The 18,076-nt window shown below is 50.4% G+C and overlaps 1 protein-coding gene across 2 annotated transcripts in view; it reads right to left on the bottom strand.

The window, feature by feature from the left end:
- FEZ1 (fasciculation and elongation protein zeta 1) overlaps positions 1–18,076 on the bottom strand; it is a 56,728-nt gene that overhangs the window by 25,766 nt on the left and 12,886 nt on the right. The window contains exon 1 of one of the 2 annotated variants that reach the window (XM_038754766.1): positions 5,284–5,344. The exons of the other annotated variant lie outside the window; for it this stretch is intronic. The gene's annotated coding sequence lies outside the window, so the exon portion shown is untranslated. Of the gene's footprint in view, positions 1–5,283; positions 5,345–18,076 lie in introns of those variants that run through there. 2 annotated transcript variants of the gene reach the window in all.

The following is an 18,076-nucleotide window of genomic DNA, read 5'->3' as shown; positions in this document are numbered from 1 at the left end:
CTTAGATTGTGAGTCCCATATCCGATCGGATGATCTTGTAGCCTAATAATAATATGTTCATAGATGTGTTCATAGATCGTATTTTATAAATATGGCATTAATATATCAACTAATTATGAGAAGCAGCTTGGCTCAGTGGAAAGAGCCCGGGCTTTGGAGTCAGAGGTCAGGGGTTCAAATCCCGGCTCCACCAACTGTCAGCTGAGTGACTTTGGACAAGTCACTTCACTTCTCTGGGCCTCAGTTCCCTCATCTGTAAAATGGGGATTAAGACTGTAAACCCCTCGTGGGACAACCTAATCACCTTGTAACCTCCCCAGTGCTTAGAACAGTGCTTTGCACATAGTAGGCACTTAACAAATGCCATCATTATTATTATTATTATTTTCAAATCCCAGCTCCGCCAATTGTCAGCTGTGTGACTTTGGGCAAGTCACTTCACTTCTCGGGGCCTCAGTTTCCTCATCTGTAAAATGGGGATTAAGACTGTAAGCCCCCCGTGGGACAACCCGATCACCTTGTAACCTCCCCAGCGCTTAGAACAGTGCTTTGCACTTAGTAAGCGCTTAACAAATGTCATTATTATTATTATTATTTTCAAATCCCAGCTCCGCCAATTGTCAGATGTGTGACTTTGGGCAAGTCACTTCACTTCTCCATGCCTCAGTTCCCTCATCTGTAAAATGGGGATTAAGACTGTAAACCCCGCCGTGGGACAACCCGATCACCTTGTAACCTCCCCAGCGCTTAGAACAGTGCTTTGCACATAGTAAGCGCTTATCAAATGCCATCATTATTATTATTATTTTCAAATCCCAGCTCCGCCAGTTGTCAGCTGTGTGACTTTGGGCAAGTCACTTCACTTCTCCATGCCTCAATTCCCTCATCTGTAAAATGGGGATTAAGACTGTAAACCCCGCCGTGGGACAACCCGATCACCTTGTAACCTCCCCAGCGCTTAGAACAGTGCTTTGCACTTAGTAAGCGCTTAACAGATGCCATTATTATTATTATTATTTTCAAATCCCAGCTCCGCCACTTGGCAGCTGTGTGACTTTGGGCAAGTCACTTCACTTCTCGGTGCCTCAGTTCCCTCATCTGTAAAATGGGGATTAAGACTGTAAACCCCACGTGGGACAACCCGATCACCTTGTAACCTCCCCAGCGCTTAGAACAGTGCTTTGCACATAGTAAGCGCTTAACAAATGCCATCATTATTATTATTATTTTCAAATTCCAGCTCCGCCACTTGGCAGCTGTGTGACTTTGGGCAAGTCACTTCACTTCTCCGTGGCTCAGTTCCCTCATCTGTAAAATGGGGATTAAGACTGTAAACCACCCCGTGGGACAACCCGATCACCTTGTAACCTCCCCAGCGCTTAGAACAGTGCTTTGCACACAGTAAGCGCTTAACAAATGCCATTATTATTATTATCATTGTTATTATTATTATTATTATTATTTTCAAATCCCAGCTCCGCCACTTGGCAGCTGTGTGACTTTGGGCAAGTCACTTCACTTCTCCGTGGCTCAGTTCCCTCATCTGTAAAATGGGGATTAGGACTGTAAACCCCCTGTGGGACAACCTGATCATCTTGTAACCTCCCCAGCGCTTAGAACAGTGCTTTGCACACAGTAAGCACTTAACAAATGCCATCATTATTATTATTATTATTATTATTATTATTATTATTTTCAAATCCCAGCTCCGCCAATTGTCAGATGTGTGACTTTGGGCAAGTCACTTCACTTCTCCATGCCTCAGTTCCCTCATCTGTAAAATGGGGATTAAGACTGTAAACCCCGCCGTGGGACAACCTGATCACCTTGTAACCTCCCCAGCGCTTAGAACAGTGCTTTGCACACAGTAAGCGCTTAACAAATGCTATTATTATTATTATTATTATTATCATTATTATTATTATTATTATCCCACCTCCCTGGCCTGGTCCTCCCCTATCCACCCGCATCCTTCCCGCACCTCCCCCGGAATACAGACCCTCTCTTTCAGCTGCACAACGCTTCGGGCACCAAGGAGACTCGGGATGGAGCCTGCGGCCTCAAGTGCCCCCTTCCTCCAAAACGGCAGCGGCCGTCATTCATAATATTAATACTAATATTAACAGTGCTTTGCACATAGTAAGCGCTTAATTACATTCTATTTATTTCATTTTCTTAATATGTTTCATTCTGTTGTCTGTCTCCCCTTTCTAGACTGTGAGCCCGCTGTTGGGTTGGGACAGTCATTCATACTATTAATACTAATATTAACAGTGCTTTGCACATAGTAAGCGCTTAATTCCATTCTATTTATTTCATTTTGTTACTATGTTTTGTTCTGTTCTCTGTCTCCCCTTTCTAGACCGTGAGCCCACTGCTGGGTCGGGACAGTCATTCATAATATTAATATTAACAGTGCTTTGCACATAGTAAGCGCTTAATTCCATTCTATTTATTTCATTTTGTTAATTCGTTTTGTTTTATTCTCTGTTTCCCCTTTCTAGACTGTGAGCCCGCTGTTGGGTCGGGACAGTCATTCATAATATTAATACTAATATTAACAGTGCTTTGCACATAGTAAGCGCTTAATTCCATTCTATTTATTTCATTTCTGTCTCCCCTTTCTAGACTGTGAGCCCACTGTTGGGTCGGGACAGTCATTCATAATATTAATACTAATATTAACAGTGCTTTGCACATAGTAAGCGCTTAATTCCATTCTATTTATTTCATTTTGTTAATATGTTTTGTTTTATTCTCTGTCTCCCCTTTCTAGACTGTGAGCCCGCTGTTGGGTCGGGACAGTCATTCATAATATTAATACTAATATTAACAGTGCTTTGCACATAGTAAGTGCTTAATTCCATTCTATTTATTTCATTTTGTTATTATGTTTTGTTCTGTTCTCTGTCTCCCCTTTCTAGACTGTGAGCCAGCTGCTGGGTCGGGACAGTCATTCATAATATTAATACTAATAATTAACAGTGCTTTGCACATAGTAAACGCTTAATTCCATTCTATTTATTTCATTTTGTTAATACGTTTTGTTCTGTTGTCTGTCTCCCCTTTCTAGACTGTGAGCCCGCTGTTGGGTCGGGACAGTCATTCATAATATTAATACTAATAATTAACAGTGCTTTGCACATAATAAGCGCTTAATTCCATTCTGTTTATTTCATTTTGTTACTATGTTTTGTTTCGTTTTCTGTCTCCCCTTTCTAGACTGTGAGCCTGCTGTTGGGTCGGGACAGTCATTCATAATATTAATACTAATATTAACAGTGCTTTGTACATAGTAAGCGCTTAATTCCATTCTATTCATTTCATTTTGTTAATACGTTTTGTTCTGTCGTCTGTCTCCCCTTTCTAGACTGTGAGCCCGCTGTTGGGTCGGGACAGTCATTTGTAATATTAATACTAATATTAGCAGTGCTTTGCACATAGTAAGCGCTTAATTCCATTCTATTTATTTCATTTTGTTACTATGTTTTGTTCTGTTCTCTGTCTCCCCTTTCTAGACTGTGAGCCCGCTGTTGGGTCGGGACAGTCATTCATACTATTAATACTAATATTAACAGTGCTTTGCACATAGTAAGCGCTTAATTCCATTCTATTCATTTCACTTTGTTAATACGTTTTGTTCTGTTGCCTGTCTCCCCTTTCTAGACTGTGAGCCCGCTGTTGGGTCGGGACAGTCATTCATAATATTAATACTAATATTAACAGTGCTTTGCACATAGTAAGCGCTTAATTCCATTCTATTCATGTCATTTTGTTAATACATTTCGTTCTGTTGCCTGTCTCCCCTTTCTAGACCGTGAGCCCGCTGTTGGGTCGGGACAGTCATTCATAATATTAATACTAATAATTAACAGTGCTTTGCACATAGTAAGCGCTTAATTCCATTCTATTTATTTCATTTTGTTATTATGTTTTGTTCTGTTCTCTGTCTCCCCTTTCTAGACCGTGAGCCCGCTGTTGGGTCAGAACAGTCATTCATAATATTAATACTAATAATTAACAGTGCTTTGTACATAGTAAGCGCTTAATTCCATTCTATTTATTTCATTTTGTTAATATGTTTTGTTCTGTTCTCTGTCTCCCCTTTCTAGACTGTGAGCCCGCTGTTGGGTCGGGACAGTCATTCATAATATTAATACTAATAATTAACGGTGCTTTGCGCATAGTAAGCGCTTAATTCCATTCTATTTATTTCATTTTGTTAATATGTTTTGTTCTGTTCTCTGTCTCCCCCTTCTAGACTGTGAGCCTGCTGTTGGGTAGGGACCATCTCTATATGTTGCCAACTTGTACTTCCCAAGCGCTTAGTCCAGTGCTCTGCACACAGTAAGCGCTCAATAAATACGATTGTTATTGTTAATATTAATTCTATTTATTTTATTTTGTTAATATGTTTTGCTCTGTTGTCTGTCTCCCCTTTCTAGACTGTGAGCCCGCCGTTGGGCAGGGACCGTCTCTAGATGTTGCCAACTCGGCCTTCCCGAGCTCTGCACCCAGTAGGCGCTCAATCAATACGATTGATTGATTGATCTGTCAAGCGCTTACTATGTGCCAAGCACTGTTCTTCATTCAATCCTACGTATTGAGCCCCGAGGGTGTGCTTGGAAAGGGGAGGAAGGACCCTGGAGTCCCGGAGGTGAGCCCACTGTTGGGTAGGGACTGTCATCATCATCACCAATCGTATTTGTTGAGCGCTTACTATGTGCAGAGCGCTGTACTAAGCGCTTGGGAAGTCCAAATTGGCAACATATAGAGACAGTCCCTACCCAACAGTGGGCTCCTTCTCTATCTGTTGCCAACTTGGACTTCCCAAGCGCTTAGTCCAGTGCTCTGCACACAGTAAGCGCTCAATAAATACGATTGATGATGGTGATTGATGATGACCAAGGCCCTGCAGCATCACTCTCTCGGAGGGGGGTGGTCCCCGGATCCGGGGGGATTCGACCCTCCCCCCAAATTGGTTTTTTTTGGGGGGGGAAACAAATCTTCCCTCCCCCCCGGTGCAGGGCGTCCACTCCGGGGGTCTCCACGGGGGTCAGGGGGGGGCCCAGGACCCCAGGACCAGAGAGGCCTGGTCCCTGGGATGGGAGAGGGAAGGATGAAGGATGGCGTCGGAGCGAGGAGGCTCCCGTCCCCCCCATCCACCGGGAAGCCCCCCCCCCCCGGACTGGACAGGACGCCCCCAGGACCGGAGGTTGGGGGGCTGGGGGGCTGGGGGTCTCCCGCCCATCCCACCCTTTTCCCCGCGCGGCCCCGCGGCACCTGTTCGGCTCCCGGCGGAGGGAGGCGGATCCCGGGGAATCGGACGGGTGGATGGAGGGATGGATGGAGGGATGGAGGGATGGATGGATGGATGGATGGATGGATGGATGGATGGATGGATGGACCGATGGACGGGCCGTCACGGGAGCCCGCCCCTCGCCGCGCGGGGGCGCGCGCCGCTCCCCGCCCTCATGAATATTCAGAGGGACGCCGAGGCGCGCGCCCCTCATGAATATTCAGAAGGATGCCGAGGCGCGCCCCTCATGAATAGCCAGAAGGATGCCAGGGCGCGCCCCTTCCCCGTCCTCACGACTATTCAGAGGATGCCGAGGCGCGCGCCCCTCTCGTGAATATTCAGAGGGATGCCGAGGCGCGCGCCCCTCTCATGAATATTCAGAGGGTACCGAGGCGCGCGCCCCTCTCGTGAATATTCAGAGGGTGCCGAGGCGCGCGCCCCTCTCATGAATATTCAGAGGGTACCGAGGCGCGCGCCCCTCTCGTGAATATTCAGAGGGTGCCGAGGCGCGCGCCCCTTCCCCGTCCACACGACTATTCAGAGGATGCCGAGGCGCGCGCCCCTCTCATGAATATTCAGAGATGCCGAGGAGCGCGCCCCTTTATGAATATTCAAAGGATGCCGAGGCGCGCGCCCCTCTCATAAATATTCATAGGGATGCCGAGGCGCTCGCCCTTTCATGAATATTCAGAGGGTGCCGAGGCGCGCGCCCCCGCCCCGTCCTCACTAATATTCAGAGGGATGCCGAGGCGCGCGCCCCTTCCCGTCCTCACGACTATTCAGAGGGATGCCGAGGCGCGCGCCCCTCTCGTGAATCTTCAGAGGGACGCCGAGGCGCGCGCCCCTTCATGAATATTCAGAGAGATGCTGTGGCGCGCGCCCCTTCATGAATATTCAGAGGGTGCCGAGGCGCGCGCCCCTTCATGAATATTCAGAGGGATGCCGAGGCGCGCGCCCCTCTCGTGACTATTCAGAGGCATGTCGAGGCGCGCGCCCCTTCATGAATATTCAGAGGGTGCCGAGGCGCGCGCCCCTTCCCCGTCCTCACGACTATTCAGAGGGTGCCGAGGCGCGCGCCCCTCCCGTGACTATTCAGAGGGATGCCGGGGCGCGCGCCCCTTCCCCGTCCTCACGAATATTCAGAGGATACCGAGGCGCGCGCCCCTAATGAATATTCAGAGATACCGAGGCGCGCGCCCCTTCATGAATATTCAGAGGGTGCCGAGGAGCGCGCCCCATCCCCCCTCATGAATATTCAGAGTGATGCCGAGGCACACCCCTCATGAATAGTCAAAAGGATACCGGGGCGCGCGCCCCTTCCCGTCCTCACGACTATTCAGAGGATGCCGAGGCGCGCGCCCCTCTCATGAATATTCAGAAGGATGCCGAGGCGCGCGCCCCTCCCCCCTCCCTCATGAATATTCAGAAGGATGCTGAGGCGCGCGCCCCTCTCGTGAATATTCAGAGGGATGCCGAGGTGCGCGCCCCTTCACCTCCCTCATGAATATTCAGAGGGATGCTGAGGCATGCGCCCCCTCATGAATATTCAGAGGGATGCCGACGCGCGCCCCTCTTATGAATAGTCAGAAGGATGCCGAGGCGCACGCCCCTTCCCCGCCCTCATGAATATTCTGAGGGATGCCGAGGAGCGCGCCACTCCCCCCTCCCTCATGAATATTCAGAGGATGACGAGGCGCGCCCCTCTTATGAATAGTCAAGAGCATGCCGAGGGGGGCGCCCTTTTCCCACAGCGTGGCTCAGTGGAAAGAGCCCGGGCTTTGGAGTCGGAGGCCATGGGTTCGAATCCCGACTCCACCACCTGTCTGCTGTGTGATCTTGGGCAAGTCACTTAACTTCTCTGGGCCTCAGTTACCTCATCTGTAAAATGGGGATTAAGACTGTGAGCCCCACATGGGGCAACCTGATCACCCTGTATCCTCCCCAGCGCTTAGAACAGTGCTTTGCACATAGTAAGCGCTTAACAAATGCCAATTATTATTATTATTATTATTATTTCCCCGCCCTTGTGAATATTCAGAGATGCCGGGGAGCGCGCCCCTCCCCCCGCCCTCATGAATATTCATAGGGACGCGAGGCGCGCGCCTCTCTCATGAATATTCAGATGGATGCCGAGGCTCGCGCCCCTCACATGAATATTCAGAGAGGTGCCGAGGCGCGCGCCCGCCCGCCCGCCCCGCCCCGGCCTCCCGGTCTCGGGAATGGCTGAGCTCGCGAGAGCCCGCGGTCGGCCCCGCCTCCCTCATGAATATTCAGCAGCCGCTGAGCGCACGCGCGCCGCGGGTCGACGGCCGCCTTGGCGGAAGGAGGCTGAGGAGAGGGAGGCCGAGGAGAGGGAGGTTAAGGAGAGAGAAAGGCTGAGGAGACAGAGGCGGAGGAGAGAGGCTACGGAGGCTGAGGAGAAGGAGGCTGAGGAGACGGAGGCTGAGGAGGCGGAGGCTGAGGAGGCGGAGGCTGAGGAGAGAGGCTACAGAGGCTGAGGAGACGGAGGCTGAGGAGAGAGGATACGGAGGCTGAGGAGACGGAGGCTGAGGAGGAAGAGGCTGAGGAGAAGGAGGGAGGCTGAGGACAAGGAGGCTGAGGAGACGGAGGCTGAGGAGAGGGAGGGAGGCTGAGGAGAGGGAGGCTGAAGAGACAGGCCGAGGAGGCGGAGGCTGAGGAGAGGGAGGCTGAGGAGACAGAGGCGGAGGAGAGAGGCTACGGAGGCTGAGGAGAAGGGAGGCTGAGGAGGCGGAGGCTGAGGAGAGAGGCTACAGAGGCTGAGGAGAGAAGGTGACGGAGGCTGAGGAGACGGAGGCTGAGGAGAAGGAGGGAGGCTGAGGACAAGGAGGCTAAGGAGACGGAGGCTGAGGAGAGGGAGGCTGAAGAGACAGGCCGAGGAGGCGGAGGCTGAGGAGAGGGAGGCTGAGGAGACAGAGGCGGAGGAGAGAGGCTACGGAGGCTGAGGAGAAGGGAGGCTGAGGAGGCGGAGGCTGAGGAGAGAGGCTACAGAGGCTGAGGAGAGAAGGTGACGGAGGCTGAGGAGACGGAGGCTGAGGAGAAGGAGGGAGGCTGAGGACAAGGAGGCTAAGGAGACGGAGGCTGAGGAGAGGGAGGCTGAAGAGACAGGCTGAGGAGGCGGAGGCTGAGGGGAGACAGAGGCGGAGGAGAGAGGCTACGGAGGCTGAGGAGACGGAGGCTGAGGAGAAGGAAGGAGGCTGAGGAGAGACAGGCTGAGGAGGCGGAGGCTGAGGAGAGAAGGCTACGGAGGCTGAGGAGAAGGAGGGAGGCTGAAGAGACAGGCTGAGGAGGCGGAGGCTGAGGAGAGAGGCTACGGAGGCAGAGACGGTGAGCCCACTGTTGGGTAGGGACCGTCTCTATATGTTGCCAACTTGGACTTCCCAAGCGCTTAGTACAGTGCTCTGCACACAGTAAGTGCTCAATAAATACGATTGAATGGATGAATGAGAAGGAGGCTGAGGAGAGGCAGGCTGAAGAGACAGGCTGAGGAGAAGGACGCTGAGGAGAGACAAAGGCTGAGGAGACGGAGGCAGAGGAGAGAGGCTACGGAGGCTGAGGAGACGGAGGCTGAGGAGAGAGGATACGGAGGCTGAGGAGAGAGAAAGGCTGAGGAGACGGAGGCTGAGGAGAAGGAGGCTGAGGAGAGGGAGGCTAAAGAGACAGGCTGAGGAGAGAGGCTATGGAGGCAGAGACGGACGCTGAGGATAGGGAGGCTGAAGAAACAGGCTGAGGAAACGGAGGCTGAGGAGAAAGGCTGAGGATCCGGAGGCTGAGGAGAGGGAGGCTGAAGAGACAGGCTGAGGAGAGGGAGGCCGAGGAGAGGGAGGCTGAAGAGACAGGCTGAGGAAACGGAGGCTGAGGAGAGGGAGCCTGAGGAGAAGGAGGCTGAGGCAATGAAGGCTGAGGAGAGAGAGGCTGAAGAGACGGGCTGAGGAGGCGGAGGCAGAGGAGAGAGGCTACGGAGGCAGAGACGGAGGCTGAGGAGAGAGGCTACGGAGGCAGAGACGGAGGCTGAGGAGATAGGCTATGGAGGCTGAGGAGAGGGAGGCTGAAGAGACAGGCTGAGGAAGAGGAGGCCGAGGAGAGGGAGGCTGAGGAGAGGGAGGGAGGCTGAGAAGAAGGAGGCTGAGGAGAGGGAGGAAGAGACAGGCTGAGGAGGCGGAGGCTGAGGAGGAGGAGGAGGAGGGAGGCTGAGGAGAAGGAGGCTGAGGAGAGGGAGGCTGAAGAGACAGGCTGAGGAGGCTGAGGAGGAGGAGGGAGGCTGAGGAGAAGAGGGAGGCTGAGGAGGCTGAGGAGGAGGAGGGAGGCTGAGGAGAGGGAGGCCGAGGAGGCGGAGGAGGAGGAGGAGACTGAGGAGACGGAGGCCAAATCGAAGGGTCTTCAGCCTCAGCCTTTCAAAGAAGGCCGAGACCCCGGCCCCCCCCCCCCCCCCCCCCCCATTTCATAGAGACGCAGCATGGCTTAGTGGCAAGAGCCCGGGCTTGGGAGTCAGAGGTCATGGGTTCTAATCCAGACTCCCCCGCTTGTCCGCTGTGTGACCTTGGGCAAGTCACTCACCTTCTCTGTGCCTCAGTTACCTTATCTGTAAAATGGGGATTAAAAATGTGAGCCCCACCTGGGACAACCTGATCACCCTGTATCTACCCCAGCGTTTAGAACGGTGCTTGGCACATAGTAAGCGCTTAACAAATACCATCATTATTATTATTATTCATTCAATTCATTCCACCGTATTTATTGAGCACTTACTGTGTGCCGAGCACAATGCTAAGCACTTGGGAGAGTACGCTATAACAAAAAAAGGCACATTCCCTGCCCGCAACGGGCTTACAGTCTCGCCGCGTAGTCGTTCTCGACCCATAGCGACGCCATGGACTCATCTCTTCCAGAATGCCTCACTTCCATCTGCAACCATTTTGGTTGTGTATCCATAGAGTTAGAGGAAAATAATAATAGTAGTTGTTAAACGCTTCCTTTGGGCCAGGCACTGTACTGAACGCTACGGTGGGTAAAAGCAAACCGGGTGGTCACAGTCCCTGTCCCCTCAGGGGTGCCCAGGGTAGGAGGCCACGGGCTGGGGACGCGAGGAAACCCACACTCCCCTGAAAGAGTCCGGCTTCCTGACAGGTGGAAAGGGCACGGGCTTCGGAGTCAGAGGTCACGGGTTCAAATCCCGGCTCCGCCAGCTGTCAGCTGTGTGACTTTGGGCAAGTCGCTTCGCTTCTCTGGGCCTCAGTGACCTCATCTGTAAAATGAGGATTCAAACTGTCCCCCGTGGGACAACCTGATCACCTTGTAACCTCCCCAGCGCTTAGAACAGTGCTTTGCACGTTGTAAGCGCTTAACAAATACCATAATTATTATTCTTATTCCATGAGAAGCAGTGTGGCCTAGTGGAAAGAGCTCGGCCCTGGGAGGCAGAGGACCCGGCTCTAATCCTGGCTCCATCACTTGTCCGCTGTGTGACCTTGGGTAAGTCGCAACTTCTCTGTGCCTTACCTTCCCTACAGCACCTGTATATATGTTTGTACATGTTTATTACTCCATTTATTTTACTTGTACATATCTATTCTATTTATTTTATTTTGTTAATATGTTTGGTTTGGTTCTCTGTCTCCCCCTTCTAGACTGTGAGCCCACTGTTGGGTAGGGACCGTCTCAATATGTTGCCAACTTGGACTTCCCAAGCGCTTAGTACAGTGCTCTGCACACAGCGCTCAATAAATACGATTGATTGATTGATTACCTCATTTGTAAAATGGGGATTAGGACTGTGAGTCCCAAGTGGGACATGGTCGGTGGCCAACCTGATTAGCTTGTATCTACTCCAGTGCTTAGTACAGTGCCTGGCACGTAGTAAGTGTTGAGCGCTCTGCGGTGTGTAGGGCATTGTGCTAAGCACTTGGAGCAGTAGGACGTAGCGGATAGAGCACGGGCCTGTCTACAGCGTTACCTTGGGCAAGTCACTTCACTTCTCTGTGCCTCGGTTACCTCATCTGTAAAGTGGGGATCGAGACTGTGAGCCCCGCGTGGGACAGGGACTGAATCCAACCCATTTGCTTGTATCCACCCCAGCACTTAGTACAGTGCTGGGTACATAGTAAGTGCTTAATAAATGCCATAATTATTATTATTACTATCATTAAGTGCTTAACAAATACCTCGAAAAACCCCAAACCTGTGTTTCCCTCAGGAGCCACAGTGATAGTTGGAGGGCATGTGGTCAAAAGGACAGGTCTTCAGAACAGCCCTGCCCAAACCAGGCATTGGCCACGGCTCATAGAAATCATAATTGTAGTGGCTTATTTTTCAAGCGCCGTGTTAAGTGCTTTGGGTGGACACAAGATCATCGGATGGGACACAATCCCTGTTCCACATGGGGCACACAAGCTAAGAAACGGAGAGGCAGAGATCATTATCCCCAATTTACAAATGAGGAAACTGAGGCTAGAGGAGGTTAAGTGACTTGCTTAGGGTTGCCCGGCATCTCGGAAGCAGAGTTGGGACTAGGACCACAGGTTCCTTTCTTCCTGTCCTGGGGTCTTTCCCGCTGGGTTGTGCTGCTTTCCAAATTTGGGACATCTGGTGTTCTTCCCTGGGCTAGTTTAGGCATCCGAGCGTTACTTCGAGCTGTGAGTTTCCAGCCCTTTCTTGCCCCGTGGAAATGCTATCTGAGAATTTCACCGGTCGCTGAGATTTAGGCTGAACCCACGGGATTCGGGGGTGGGTGGGAATGTGCTTCCGAGTGTCACGTTACCTAACAAAATGCCAGTTTGGCACCAGAAGCTCTCCCTCTCTGTCAGCCCCTGCTTCCCCTTCCCCATCCCGAAGGAAAGAAATCGATGGGATTTATTTCAGAGATGTTTAGGAATCCGGATGGCAGTGTGAATGTGAAATCGGTTGTATCTAAGGCCTAGGAAGAGGAGAACGTAAACCGGCAGCTAGGGAATGATGAGAGCCCGGCGGCTCACGGAGGTCGTTGGGGTGGACGACGTGAGCTCCCTCAAAAAAGCCCTGAATGTGGTTCCCCTTATCTGAAATTCAGGCAGGTGAGGCTCACGGCGTCAGTCAACACAGGAATTTAGAGTGAAGCCAACACTGAGTCAGGGTCTTGCCTAGGTTGGCCACTGGAGAATACCAGACACGTCTTAGCTGACTCGGTACCAACAGACGAACGTGACATAACGTGTTGTGTAAGTTGCATAATGGAACGGAGGGGTCTCGTGAGGACACCCAAACAGAGGTTCTTTGCTGAAATCCGCGGAATCTAGAGTGTATCCACCCTCCCTCATGCTCCGGAGCTAATAATAATGGCATTTATTAAGCGCTTACTTTGTGCAAACCACTGTGGAGGTTACAAGATGATCAGGTTGTCTCACAGGGGGCTCACAGTCTTCATCCCCATTTTACAGATGAGGTACCTGAGGCCCAGAGAAGTGAAGTGACTTGCCCAAAGTCGCACAGCTGACAAGTGGCGGAGCCGGGATTGGAACCCGTGACCTCTGACTCCAAAGCCCGTGCCTTTCCCACTGAGCCACGCTGCTTCTCTATGCCGTCCCTTCCGGATCCTATAAACATGGGCTCTGCTTCCAAGCGAAGGGACTGAACTGTGGCGGAGGGAGGCTGAATGTTGAAAAAAAAAATACTGGATTTAAAAGTGTCCGATGCTGTTTTCCTGCCAGGGAGAGGGCGGATCAGCTGGAAATCAGACTGTACAGTACATGCACCTGGATGAAAAGGCCACCTCACTTTTTCCCTGTGATTTCTGGTGGTTGCTACCTAATGGGGTTCCATATCGCTCACATCCTGTCAGATTAGGCCTTTCTGGAGAAGTTCCTTATTGAAAGATCAGGGTTCACATCCCAAGATAATAATAATAATAATAATAATGGCATTTATTAAGTGCTTACTATATTCAAAGCACTGTTCTAAGCACGAGGGAGGTTACAAGGTGATCAGGTTGTCCCACAGGGGACTCACAGTCTTTATCCCCATTTTACAGATGAGGGAACTGAGGCCCAGAGAAGTGACTTGCCCGAAGTCACACAGCTGAAAACTGGCGGAGCAGGGATTTGAACCCATGACCTCTGACCCCAAAGCCCGGGCTCTTTCCATTGAGCCACGCTAATTAAGTGATTGCTTGACAACTCGTCACTTACGCAGTCTGCTGCTTAATGCAAATAGACCAAGCTCTTGCTTTCTGTGGATCGGTGACAACCCTCAATCTTTTCTCTCCTTGCTCTGCTTCCACAGACTCCTTTCAATCAGCCCCTATGTTCTTCTCTATCTGTAATCTCCCTAGGTTGATTAGACGCGTTGATTTGCCCCCACAAGGGAAAAGGCGTATTCCCTGAGACTTTAATTTTTGCTTCACAGATCAGCCGCCAAGCGAGCCCTGGGAATATGTAATTACCGCGTACCTGAGAACGCACGCACTTGAGAGACCGTTATCCATTTCTTGTTCTTCGTCTCCGAGGGTGACGCCTCTGGGTGAGTGGGGCTGAAAAGGCCACTGGGAAACTGACAATCCTGACCACACTATATTCACGCGACACTTTCCCCCGCCGTTATGCTGTTGTGTGTGTGTGTGTATATGTGTGTGTGTTTGCAGCATCTGACAATGTTTTCTGCTTCACAGCTAAAATGAGCATCTTTAGGTCGATTGTACATCTGGCCCTCATCTCCAAGGTTGTTTGCAAATTTGGGGACGGCCACCTCTGACACCTCCGACAACTACTGTAGTATTTGTTAAGCGCTTACTGTGTGCCAAACACTGTACTGAGCCCTGGGGTAGATACGAGATCATCAGATGGGACCCGGGCCCTGTCCCATATGGCGCTCACAGTCTAAGTAGGACGGAGAAGAGGTTTTGAATCCCCATTTTACAATGAGGAAGTGGAGGCACAGAGAAATTAAGTGACTTGCCCAAGGTCACACAGCAGGCATGTGGCAGAACAGAAACTAAGACGCAGGTTTTCCAGGCTCGGGCTCTTTCCACTGGGCTATGCTGCTTCCCTCATTATGGGATCACATTACTTGACTTCATCATTAGTAATAATAATAATAATGGCATTTATTGAGTGCTTACTATGTGCAAAGCACTGCTGTAAGTGCTAGGGAAGTTACAAGGTGATCAGGTTGTCCCACGGTGGGCTCACAGTCTTAATCCCCATTTTACAGATGAGGTCACTGAAGCACAGAGAAGTGAAGTGATTTGACCAAAGTCACACAGCTGACAATTCTGTTTCACAGCTAAAATGAGCATTTTAGGTCGATTGTACCTCTGGCCCTCATCGCTAAGGTTGTTTTCAAATTTGGGGACGGCCACCTCTGACACCTCCGACAACTACTGTAGTATTTGTTAAGCGCTTACTGTGTGCCAAACACTGTACTGAGTCCTGGGGTAGATACGAGATCATCAGATGGGACCCGGGCCCTGTCCCATATGGCGCTCACAGTCTAAGTAGGAGGGAGAAGAGGTTTTGAATCCCCATTTTACAATGAGGAAGCGGAGGCACAGAGAAATTAAGTGACTTGCCCAAGGTCACACAGCGGGCATGTGGCAGAACATTCATTCAATCGTATTTATTATAATAATAATAATAATGTTGGCATTTGTTAAGCGCTTACTATGTGCAAAGCACTGTTCTAAGCGCTTTGGGGGATACAAAGTGATCAGGTTGTCCCACGTGGGGCTCACAGTCTTAATCCCCATTTTACAGATGAAGTCACTGAGGCTCAGAGAAGTTAAGTGACTTGCCCAAGGTCACACAGCAGACATGTGGCGGAGCCGGGACTCGAACCCATGACCTCTGACTCCAAAGCCCGGGCTCTTTCCACTGAGCCACGCTGCTTCTCCCTATTTATTGAGCGCTTACTGTGTGCAGAGCACTGTACTAAGCGCTTGGGAAGTACGAGTTGGAACAAGGACTAAGACGCAGGTTCTCCGATTTCCAGGCTCGGGCTCTTTCCACGGGGCCATGCTGCTTCCCTCATTATGGGATCACATTACTTGACTTCATCGTCAGTACTATTTATTGAGCACCTACCCTGTGCAAAACACCTGGAAACACACAGCAGAAGTAAAAGATACAGTTACGTTCCTCGAGGAACATATAATCTAATGCCTTATTTGATAAAGTACGGGATCCCTTGAGGACAGACATATAAATGTGCTAAACGAAGCAGTGTGACCTAGCGGAAAGAGCATGGGCCTGGGACTCAGAGGACCTGGGTTCTAATCCCAGCTCTGCCACGTGACAGCTGTGTGACCTTGAGCAAGTCACTGCACTTTTCTGCGCCTCAGCTTCCTCATCTGTAAAAAGCAAACTCAATCTTATGCCCTCCTACCTAGACTGAGCCCCATGCAGATCTTCTAGACTGTGAGCCTACTGTTGGGTAGGGACCGTCTCTATATGTTGCCAACTTGCACTTCCCAAGCGCTTAGTACAGTGCTCTGCACACAGTAAGTGCTCAATAAATACGATTGAATGAATGAATGAATAAGTGGAGGAGTCGGGATTAGAACCCATGACTTTCTGACTCCCAAGCCCCTGCTCTATCTGCTAAACCATTGCAGGAACTTATTTTAAATGAAGGCTACGGGAGATACAGGAGAGTTTACTCTCAACCGATCGAATTTACTAAGCACTTACTGTATGCAGAGCACTGTACTAAGCGCTTGGGAGAGTCCGATATAACAGATCTGGTAGGCACTTTCCCTGCCCACAAGGAGATTGCAGTCAAATGCTTACACTCCTTTCGATAACTCCTCAGAGCGTTTTTGCGGGCTCCTAGGAGCTGGGGGTGGGAGAGCTGTTTCATGCCCAGAACATGCTTAAGAGGAACTCCTCATTCTGGTTCATTTTATTTTGGATTACTCCTTGCCACGTTCTCCACGTAGTATTTATTCATTGAATCCCTAAACTTGGCTTTCTCCCCCTCTTCCTGCCTACCCACCGGTCTGCTCTCCTGTTTTCTGCTTCTTCCCCGCTGTTTTTCTCTCCTCTGCCTCTCTTTAGTTTTTGTGGCCATTATCAATTTGATAGCCTCTGGGCTATTCCTAGCCTCTCTTGGCTCTGCTCTAGAATACTCGTTGTGGGCAGGGAATGTGTCTTTTTTACTGTTATATTGCTGTGTTGTATTTTCGCAAGAGCTTAGTACAGTGCCCTGCACTCTGTAAGGGCTCAAGAAATACGATCGGTTGCTTATTTTGTCCTGAATTCCAGTCTCAGATGGCACACGTGCATTTGGAGCTCTCCCCCTCCCGTCCCATTTCTGCCCATTCATGCTGAGTTGACATTGCGACAGAGCCATGCTTTTATTAGTGACAGAGGGCATCCCTTTGTGCACTTGAATCCATGCTAGGTGCGTGTCAAGAAACCCCAAACTACATTATCTCTGCCCTGAAGGAGTTTCCATATGAAGAAGAAGAAGAGAGCGAGCCAAGCACAAATTCAAGCCAGGGGTCCCCCTTTTTTATGGTATTTGTTAAGCGCTTCCTATGTGCCAGGCACCGTACTAAGCACTGGGGTAGATACACGCTAATCAGGCTGGACACAGTCCCTGTCCTTCATAGGGCTCACAGTCTCAATCCCCATTTTACAGAGAAGGTAACTGAGGCACAGTATCGCACAGTATCGCACAGTAGCAGAGCAGAGCTGTTAATAGAACCCAGGTCCTTCTGACGCCCCATGCTTTATCCACTAGCCCAACCCCTGTCCAGATACAAGCCCGATTTTTTTTACAAGGGAAAATGTTTCCTTTTACTCCTTTTTAAAGTCTCTTTTTCTCCCCATCTCCAGCAATCTTGCTTGAGAGTCGTGCTCAGTGGAAAGAGCCCGGGCTTTGGAGACAGAGGTCATGGGTTCAAATCTCAGCTCCGCCAATTGTCAGCTTTGTAACTTTGGGCAAGTCACTTCACTTCTCTGGGCCTCAGTTCCCTCATCTGTAAAATGGGGGTGAAGACTGTGAGCCCCCTGTGGAACAACCTGATCACCTTGTAACCTCCCCAGCACTTAGAACATGCTTTGCACATAGTAAGTGCTTAATGAATGCCATTATTATTATTATTATTATTATTTTAAAGGAGGAGGGTGGTGAGGAGTGAAGGCGAGGGATCCAGTATTTTTTTAAATGGTATTTGTTAAGTGCTTACTATGTGTCAGCCACTGTACTAAGCACTGGGGAGGATATAAGTTAGTCATGTCCCACATGGGGTTCACAGTCTTAATCCTTCTTTTACAGTTGGGGTAACTGAGGCACAGAGAAGTTAAGTGATTGGCCAGTACTTGTGGTTTTCAGAGGTAGGGAAGGGGTAGAGACAGGGTAACGAAGCCAACTGTTGGAAGAGGGGAATTAGGAAGGTCCGGGTAAGAGCAGAAGAGAGAATGAAGAATGAAGGGAAAAAGGACAAGAGAGGACAGAAGCCACACTGAAGAGGTTGGGGAGGGATTCAGGAAAGCAGACTGAGGAAGAAGCAGGAGTGGATGGGCGATCCAGAAACCAAAGCCCCTAAAGAAAAGGGTCAGCCTTCCCCTCATTCCCACCCTGACTGCTTCTCCATGCACTCCCTGAATCTAATTCCCAAAGAAGCCTCGAGATTTAATTGAATTGGGTTTGTGGATTTATAGAAGGAAAAGCCCAGGAAAAACTAAAGAGCCCGGGCCTGGGTTCTAACCCCCGCTCCACCGCTTGTCTGCTGTGTGACCTTGGGCAAGCCACTTCACATTTCTGTGCCTCTGTTACCTCATCTGTAGA

The sequence above is a fragment of the Tachyglossus aculeatus genome, chromosome 11, assembly GCF_015852505.1.
Source record: "Tachyglossus aculeatus isolate mTacAcu1 chromosome 11, mTacAcu1.pri, whole genome shotgun sequence".
Lineage (NCBI taxonomy): Eukaryota > Metazoa > Chordata > Mammalia > Monotremata > Tachyglossidae > Tachyglossus > Tachyglossus aculeatus.
This window is presented reverse-complemented; position numbering and strand designations above follow the sequence as displayed.